Genomic DNA, 7,687 nt, shown 5'->3' on the forward strand with positions numbered 1-7,687 from the left:
CGCCAGCCCAGCCGCCGCCGCCGCCGCCGCCGCCGCTGCAGCGGCCCCCCTCCGTCGCGGCCGCCGAGCGTCCCTCCCGCAGGCTGTGGCGGGCGGCGGGACGGGTTGCATCAGCCCCGGCTATATAGCGGCCCCTGGGCGGCGGGGAGGGGTCGGGAATGCGGAACCGGCCGGGCTGCCAGCTCCAGACGTCAGAGGGGGACGGAGAGGAAGGGAAGGAGGGGACAGGGGAGGACCGGGGGCGGGGGGGGAGGTGGGGGGGCGGTGTGCATCGGGCGCTTCACACCCACTGACCTTCACCTCCCCCGCCACCTCTCGCGCCCTCCTCCCGCAGCTCCTCACGCTCATCTCCCCCCGCGGGGGCGGCTCCGGCCCCGCAGCGCCTGCCCCTGCTCCATCGCGGTCCCCCCCGCCTCCCCCCAGGCTCTCCAAGCCCGCGCGGTGTAGGAGCGCGCGCGAGGAAGCAGGACGCGGCCGGGCGATTATGTAAGAGCATCCCCCGCGCACCGCCGCCCGGCTTCCACCGCGAGACACGAGCTCTGGCCGGGAGAGCTGAGAAGGCGGCGGCAGGACAAGTCCAGAGCCCCTTGGAGAGCAGACGTAGCATGTGTTGAACCATCTTCCTCAATCCTTGGCTCTTTTATTCCCTCCCAAACCGAGAGAGAGCGAGAATTTCAACACATTTTTATCCTTGGACACTTCAGCACTGAGTGAGGAAATATCTCCCAAGCCTGTTTCATTTTTTAATAGAAGGATGGGCAGAGGACCACGGCGTTTGTTGGGTGCTTCTCCCCCCTACCCACTAGCCCGCTTGGCCACTTCAGCTGTCCTTAAGCCCCAGGGTGGTGGTTCACCGCGAGAGACCGGCCTTCCTTGGGCATCAACATGAGCCCCTTTCCCTTTCCCAGTGGCTCACACAGTTTGCCCCCTAGTCTTTTCCACCCAGGGACACTCCTTTGAGCAGCCCAGCCCTCAGCCCACCCCAAATGGCCTTCTTCCCCATGACAACTTCCACTGCCAACTGGACTCCTACCTTATCCTCCTAGAGTGGCAGATGGTTAAGGGCGACTCCAGAGGAAATGTGTCCTCCCTGGTGCCTTCAGTGTATAAAGGCACAGAGACCCTGAGCCCTCAAGCACGCATGTGGCGCCCAAGACCTTGGCATCGTGGTTTCTGTCCCCTTCCTCCAGACCCCTGGGCGCTCACTCAACCCCCTGCCTTTCTGCCTCAGCCAGAGAGAAGTGACAGTGTTTATATTCGGCGACCTTCAGCCTCTTTCTCAGGGTGATGTCAGATCATCACCCACAGAAGAAAGGAAGTGAAAGAAAAAGTTCATGCCTTCTTGGAGTGCAGATGCTCAGAGTGAAAGAAACAACAAGCCTTGAGACAGATGGGAGCAAGCGAGCAGAGCCCAGCGAGCAGCTCTTCCACAGGAGGACAGTGAGGTCCTATTCTCCCTATGGCCCCAGTGCAGGAAAGTATTTCTGGATTAGAGGACTGGTGTTATGGCAGGAAAGACAGAGCAAATCCCCATAATACTGACCATTTTCACCTTCACTGACAGCTCTCTCCCTCAAAGCATTGAAGTTAGCAAGTAAAAAGAAAGTAAGGCCCTGAAAGAAGGTACAATGGAAAATGAGTGGTAATTTGATAGTCTTGTGAAAGAACATTACTCTCAGCTCCAGAAAGGTCAACTACACCTTTTCTATAGCACAAAGATCAAAGCTGGGTACTGTGAAACCAGCTTACGTTGTTTCCCCGAGACTGAAGTCTGGAGTTATATGGAAGAAAACACTGAACAGGGAGAATGTTACTCTATGCGTCTTCATCTGAGACTTTGGAAAAACAAACTGATCTATGCGTTGTTCAGTCGCTCAATCATGTCCGACTCTCTGCAGCCCCATGGACTGTAGCATGCCAGGCTTCCCTGTCCTTCCCTATCTCCCGGAGTTTGCTCAAACTCATGTCCCTTCAGTCACTGATGCTGATCTGTGTGTGGGACTAATAATTAGTGTGTGTGGTTAGAGCAGTCCTCTCCAGGGTTGACTGGGCCACTGGCAGGCCAACTGGGCCTTTGCTTCATTCACAAGTGAAATGCACTACATGGGTGGCACCAAGCGGTAACTTGGAGGTCTTTAGCTCCTTCCATCTCCCTATAATATCCATTAGGTCTCCTCCATTATTTGATATGGATGCTTTTAAATTTTAAGACCTCCAGCCACACGGTCCCCTACTAGGCTCTTCTACATAGTCATTGCCTCTGGAAATCTCTGGAGGGAGAGACGATAAGCTGGCCCGTTTATGCTCCCGTTGGTCTGCCTCTCCTTGCCTTGCTGTTGGAGCTGATCTACCACTTGCTCTTGGGGATGGACAAGTGACCCAGCCTAAAGCAGTTTAGATTTAGGCTTCCTATTCCTTGCAACTGAAAAAGTCCTGGTCAATACATCCAGCCCTGGCCAATGCATTGCCTCAGAGCCTGCCATGTGTCCCAGGTGAGCCTGATGAGACTAGCAATTTTGGGGACCTGCTGGGAAGAGAAGCTACCAAAAGTTGGACCTGAATCTGCCAGAAGCTACCATGTAAGAGAGTCTACTGAGAGTGAAGCTAATGCAAAGAAGAGTAGAGAGGAGAATAACCAAGCCATGGAGGTCAAGACAAATCAAGTTCAGATGGCATTGTCTGAGTTCTTCAGTGCAGCCAAGCCTGACATTATTCCTGCCTCTGGCATTTTTAGTTGTAGAAAGCTGTACATTATATCTTACCTAAGGCAGTTTGAATTTAGGTTTCCTATTCCTTGCAGCTAGAAAAGTCCTGATTAATATACTCTGTTTTGCTTTTCTGCCTTATTTAGGTATTGTGTTTTAAAGCTTAAAGGACACTGATCGATCTCAGCCTGTGTGTGCTTAGTTGCTCAGTCATGTCCGACTCTGCGACCCCAAGGACAGTAGCCTGCCAGGCTCCTATGTTCATGGAATTCTCCAGGCAAGAATACTGAAGTGGATAGCACTCCCGTCACCAGGGGATCTTCCCGACCCAGGGATCGAACCCTGGGTATCCTGCATTGCAGGCAGATTCTTTACTGTCTGACCCACCAGGGAAGCCCTGATGAATCCCAACCTCTTTGCAAACAGGAAAAAGTGAACCGGCAAGGTAAAATAATTAATTGCCCATACCTGTTCCTCCACTGTTAGTGAAGGAAGTGGTAATTTAGAGTAAACAATCAACTAACTTAGTCCCCATGCTGAGAATTTATTGAAATTATATTTTGTGCCTGCGAGTTACACAAAGTTTAAGACGTGATTCCTCACCTGTCCCTACCTCCCATCTAGTTAGGAAGGATGACATGAACGCTAATAAACCGCTAGACCGAGAGTAACTAAAAGCTACTGAGTGACACTGACTATAAGCAACGTAGGAGTTCAGAGAGGATGAGTTCAGAGAGGATGGTTGCACAATAGAAAAATCATTCACTCGTTGTTCCATTCTCTACTCAACCTGTACAGACCAAAAATTGCAAACTAGCAGCTGCCAGGGTGAATTTGGCTTTGCTGGCTCAACCTTAAACTCCTTTTTTTTTTTTTTTAACTTATTGAAGATTTCAAAAATCTCGATTTCTGTGCTTTAGAAAAAAAATCAAAGGTAACTTATAATAATCAGCTTAACACATATACTTGGGCTTCCTTGTTGGCTCAGCAGTAAAGAATCCACCTGCCGATGCAGGAGACACGGGTTCAATCCCTGGTCGGGGAGGATCACACATGCTGTGGAGCAACTGAGCCCGTGCACCACACTACTGAGCCTGTGCTCCAAAGCAGGGGAATCACAACTCCTGAGCCCACAGGCTGCAGCTGCTGCATCCTGTATGTCCTGGAGCCCGAGAGCCACAGCAAGAGAAGGCGCTGCAATGGGAAGCTACGCACCACGACAAAGAGTAGCCCCACTCACCACAACTAGAGAGAAGTTGCGTAGCAACAAAGACCCAACACAGCCAAAAATAAATAAATAAAATTTTATATGTATATAAAAAGAAACAGACTCACAGACTTAGAGAACAAACATGGTTGGGGGTGCATAGCGGGGAGGGATAGTTGGGGAATTTGGAATTGATGTGTACACATTGCTATATTTTAAGTGAATAACCAGAGGGACCTACTATATATCACAAGGAACTCTGCCCAACATTATATAACAACCTAAATGGGGAAAAAGAATTTGAAAAAGAATAGATACATGTATAACTGAACCACTTTGCTATATACCTGCAACTAACACAACATTATTAATCAACTGTACTCCAACAGAAAATAAAAAGTTATTTCCTGGAAAAAAAATCCAAAAACAGAAATATAGGTTAGGACAGGTTATGCTGCAGGAGTAAACATCCTCCAAAACTCAGTGGCTTAACATGAGAAGAGTTGATTCTTACTGCACAAGACTGCTGTGGATTGAGGTGACAATCAGAGCAGCTGTTCTGCAGGTGATGGCTGAGTATGGCACCACCATATCAGCAAATGTGTCCCTGGTCAAGATGGCATGGAAAGAGAGAGAGGTGGAGAGGCTCGTGCAGCAGCAGTTAAATATTTCCTCCTGGAGTGACATACCTCGCTTTAGTTTACATCTCTTTGGCCAAAGCAAGACACATGGCCATTCTTAATTTCAACGAGGTGGAGAAATTCAGTCTTCCTATGTACCAGGAGAAGAAGAGAACTATGTCCTAGTGAATGGTTAATATATATCCCATCATGAACTGTCTGATGGCAACAGTGGGCTGCAGCCTACTTGAAGCTGCCCCCTTGGATGGGACTTAAACACCCCAGTTTGCCACAGTTTCTACCCAGCCTGCTGGGGCATTTTCATGGCTTGCCTGGCCTCTGGAAGCATTTGATTTTGCAGCTCCTGGTATAAATAAAACCAATCTCAATATCAGTCTTTCAGTGGCCCTAGTGATCCAGGGGGTTATCACAAATTTTTCAAAAACAAGGTTTTAAAAAATCAGCTAAACTTTAAAAATGCCACAGAGGGTTCTTAGGTGAAGTTCTTAGGTGAAATCAAACAAGAAGTTGAGACTGGCTGTTATATAGTCTACAAAATACAGAGACCTGTTTAAGATAGTTTCTTCCTTCTACCTTCCCCTGGCTCAATGAAATATCTTCAGGAGAGACCAGGAGAAGTGAGCCTTCCACTCTCTCCCTTAGGGTAGGAGGAGACATCTACATGGTAGTGATTTGGGGTGGGGTGTGTCTGGCTTAAAGTTTTTAAAATGTCCCATATATATGTATGTATATATATTCATGGCTGAAGTATTTAAGAAGAAAATTTGAGTTGCCACTCAACTATCTGAGACCAAATACAGAACTACACTGAGCTGCCTTATTACAGTTCCGAGTTCAGTTAGTCATTTAAATAATTTAGACACCTTTGTTTGAATGTTTGTATGAGGCATACACCATATGCCACTCTATTTGAGGGGGCAAAGCAAAAAGAAGATATCATCCTTGCCCATAAAAACGACAGAATAGAGGACCAGGAAGATGGATGATATTCATTAAAATGGGGAAATGAGGACTTAAGTGATCTAGGGAGGAGCTGATGCATTCTGCTCCCAGAATATTCTGTTTCAGCATATGTCTTGAAAACACCTGGGAGAAGGTGAAAGGTCCATGTGGGGATGTTATTGTGTAAGTCATGTATATATAGGTGCTCCCTGAAGTTGACACCAGGACTGTAGGTAGAATCACCAGACTCCTTTAAAGATGATCTTTAGAAATATTGAATTTCAGATAGTAGGTGATTAACAAGTTTTGAGTTAATGAATGAGTAAGCAGAAGCTGGCCTAGGACTCAGTCTTAGGAGATGATGACAATTAACAAACTGGGGCTATAAGAGGAGGCAAAGAAGTTAGCAGACAAAGAGTACCCCCAGAAGCACAGAACCTCAAGTTTCCGCAGTTCTCATCTCCCTTGACACAGGAGTGGGTTCCCCACTGCCATGGAAGCCAAAATGGTTTGTCAGTATGGTCACGCGTAACACAGAGAAGATCTGAGATGAGTCCTCTGTACTTATTCAGATCTGGAAAGTACGTTATAAATATAGGGATATAGACTCTAGAGGCCTCAAGTCATTTTTAAAAGAAGGAGTTTAATCTGAAAGCGTTGACATTATGCTATGAAAATGTTTCCACTCAGCACCCAAGGAATGCTGCTTCTAGAGAGATGGAGGACCCTTCTTCACGTTTTCCTTTCTTCTTAACCCCTGTCCCTTCATACCTACAAAGTGTTACTCTGGATTGGTCAAAGTCCTCCATAAAAATCTTTGGACCTCAGTTTCCCTGTCTGCTAAATGGGGACAATAATAGTGCCTACTTTAGAAGGTTGATGTGAGGATTCAATGTGATACTTATTATTAATACCTTCCACATGCTGAGTTCAGTAAATTTGCCTGTATTCGTCATTATCATCTTTACCTCCATTCTCATTACATTTTAGCCAACCCAAGCCCTATTGCTAAGTAACCTTCTTAGATTTGTCAAACCCAGAGAAATTTCTCCCTCTTTCAACCTTGAGTAGCATATCCCCACCCATCTATCAGTGAAAAAAAAAAGAAAAGTGAAGTCGCTCAGTCGTGTCCAACTCTTTGCAACCCCACGGACACTAGGCTCCTCCGTCCATGGGATTTTCTAGGCAAGAGTACTGGAGTGGGTTGCCGTTTCCTTCTCTAGGGAACTTCCCGACCCAGGGATCGAACTCAGGTCTCCCACATTGTAGACAGACCCTTTCCGTCTGAGCCACCACTTGATCTTAGCCAAAAGGCCAAGAAGTAATCATATGCTATTTTAAATTGTTTTCTCTTTAAAATTTTTTTTTGTTTATTTGGCTGCATTGGGCCTTAGTTGCATCATATCAGATCTTTTGTTGAGACACACAGACTCTCTGGTTGTGGCTTGCAGGCTCAGTAGTTGCAGGATTAGTTGCCCTGCAGCATGTGGGATCCTAGATCCCTGACCAGGAATCGAACCCACATCCCCTGTATTGCAAGGTGGATTCTTAATCACTAGGCCACCAGGGAAGTCCCTAAAAGTGTTCTGTTTATTTCATATACACAGTGTCATTCCAGTGTGCTTGAGGTTACCTGAGATGCAGGGATATCTTACATTTCTAAAACTTCTATAGCACCTGTCATATACTGACTTTGAGGTTTGCATTTAACGGCCACTTAAATAAGTGGTAGGCAAGAGTCAGAATATCATTACTTTTGTATCTCCAATAATGTCGAAAGCACTCTGGGCTCCCAGCACTTAAGGAATATTCATCAAACAGATGCTGAGCAGAATGTAAAACATCAGTCACTCCTCATACAGCACACACTTGTAGAATATTTAAGTGAGGAAGGGGTTGTATTTTATAGATGAGGAAATTGAGACCCACGCTGATGACATAGATCCAACTGAACAAAAGTTATGATGGGAATAATTCTCGGGACTCTTTTTATGCTCTGTGTTTTAAAACAACCACCAATAAAAAAGTTATTTCAGCAAATGTTTATTGAAGGGAAAAAAAAAAACATCCCAGAGGTTTTCTGCGGGAGGTGGCGTTTCCTCTTACACTCAACAATTTTGGTGGTGTGGCAGGCCGAGGTGTGGGAAGGAGCCAAGGGGAGAGGGGCCCTATGACTGGGCTGTTGTGTGAGC

General features: G+C 46.8%; 1 protein-coding gene across 2 annotated transcripts in view; it reads right to left on the reverse strand.

Moving 5' to 3' along the window:
• JDP2 (Jun dimerization protein 2) overlaps window positions 1–1,196 on the reverse strand; it is a 43,622-nt gene extending 42,426 nt beyond the window's left edge. Inside the window, exon 1 of one of the 2 annotated variants that reach the window (XM_040226063.1) lies at window positions 1,034–1,196. The gene's annotated coding sequence lies outside the window, so the exon portion shown is untranslated. Of the gene's footprint in view, window positions 1–294; window positions 391–1,033 lie in introns of those variants that run through there. The other variant, XM_040226061.1, reaches the window with a different exon arrangement.
• Between the last annotated feature and the right edge of the window lie 6,491 nt (window positions 1,197–7,687).

The sequence above is a fragment of the Oryx dammah genome, unplaced genomic scaffold, assembly GCF_014754425.2.
Source record: "Oryx dammah isolate SB20612 unplaced genomic scaffold, SCBI_Odam_1.1 HiC_scaffold_26, whole genome shotgun sequence".
Taxonomy (NCBI): domain Eukaryota; kingdom Metazoa; phylum Chordata; class Mammalia; order Artiodactyla; family Bovidae; genus Oryx; species Oryx dammah.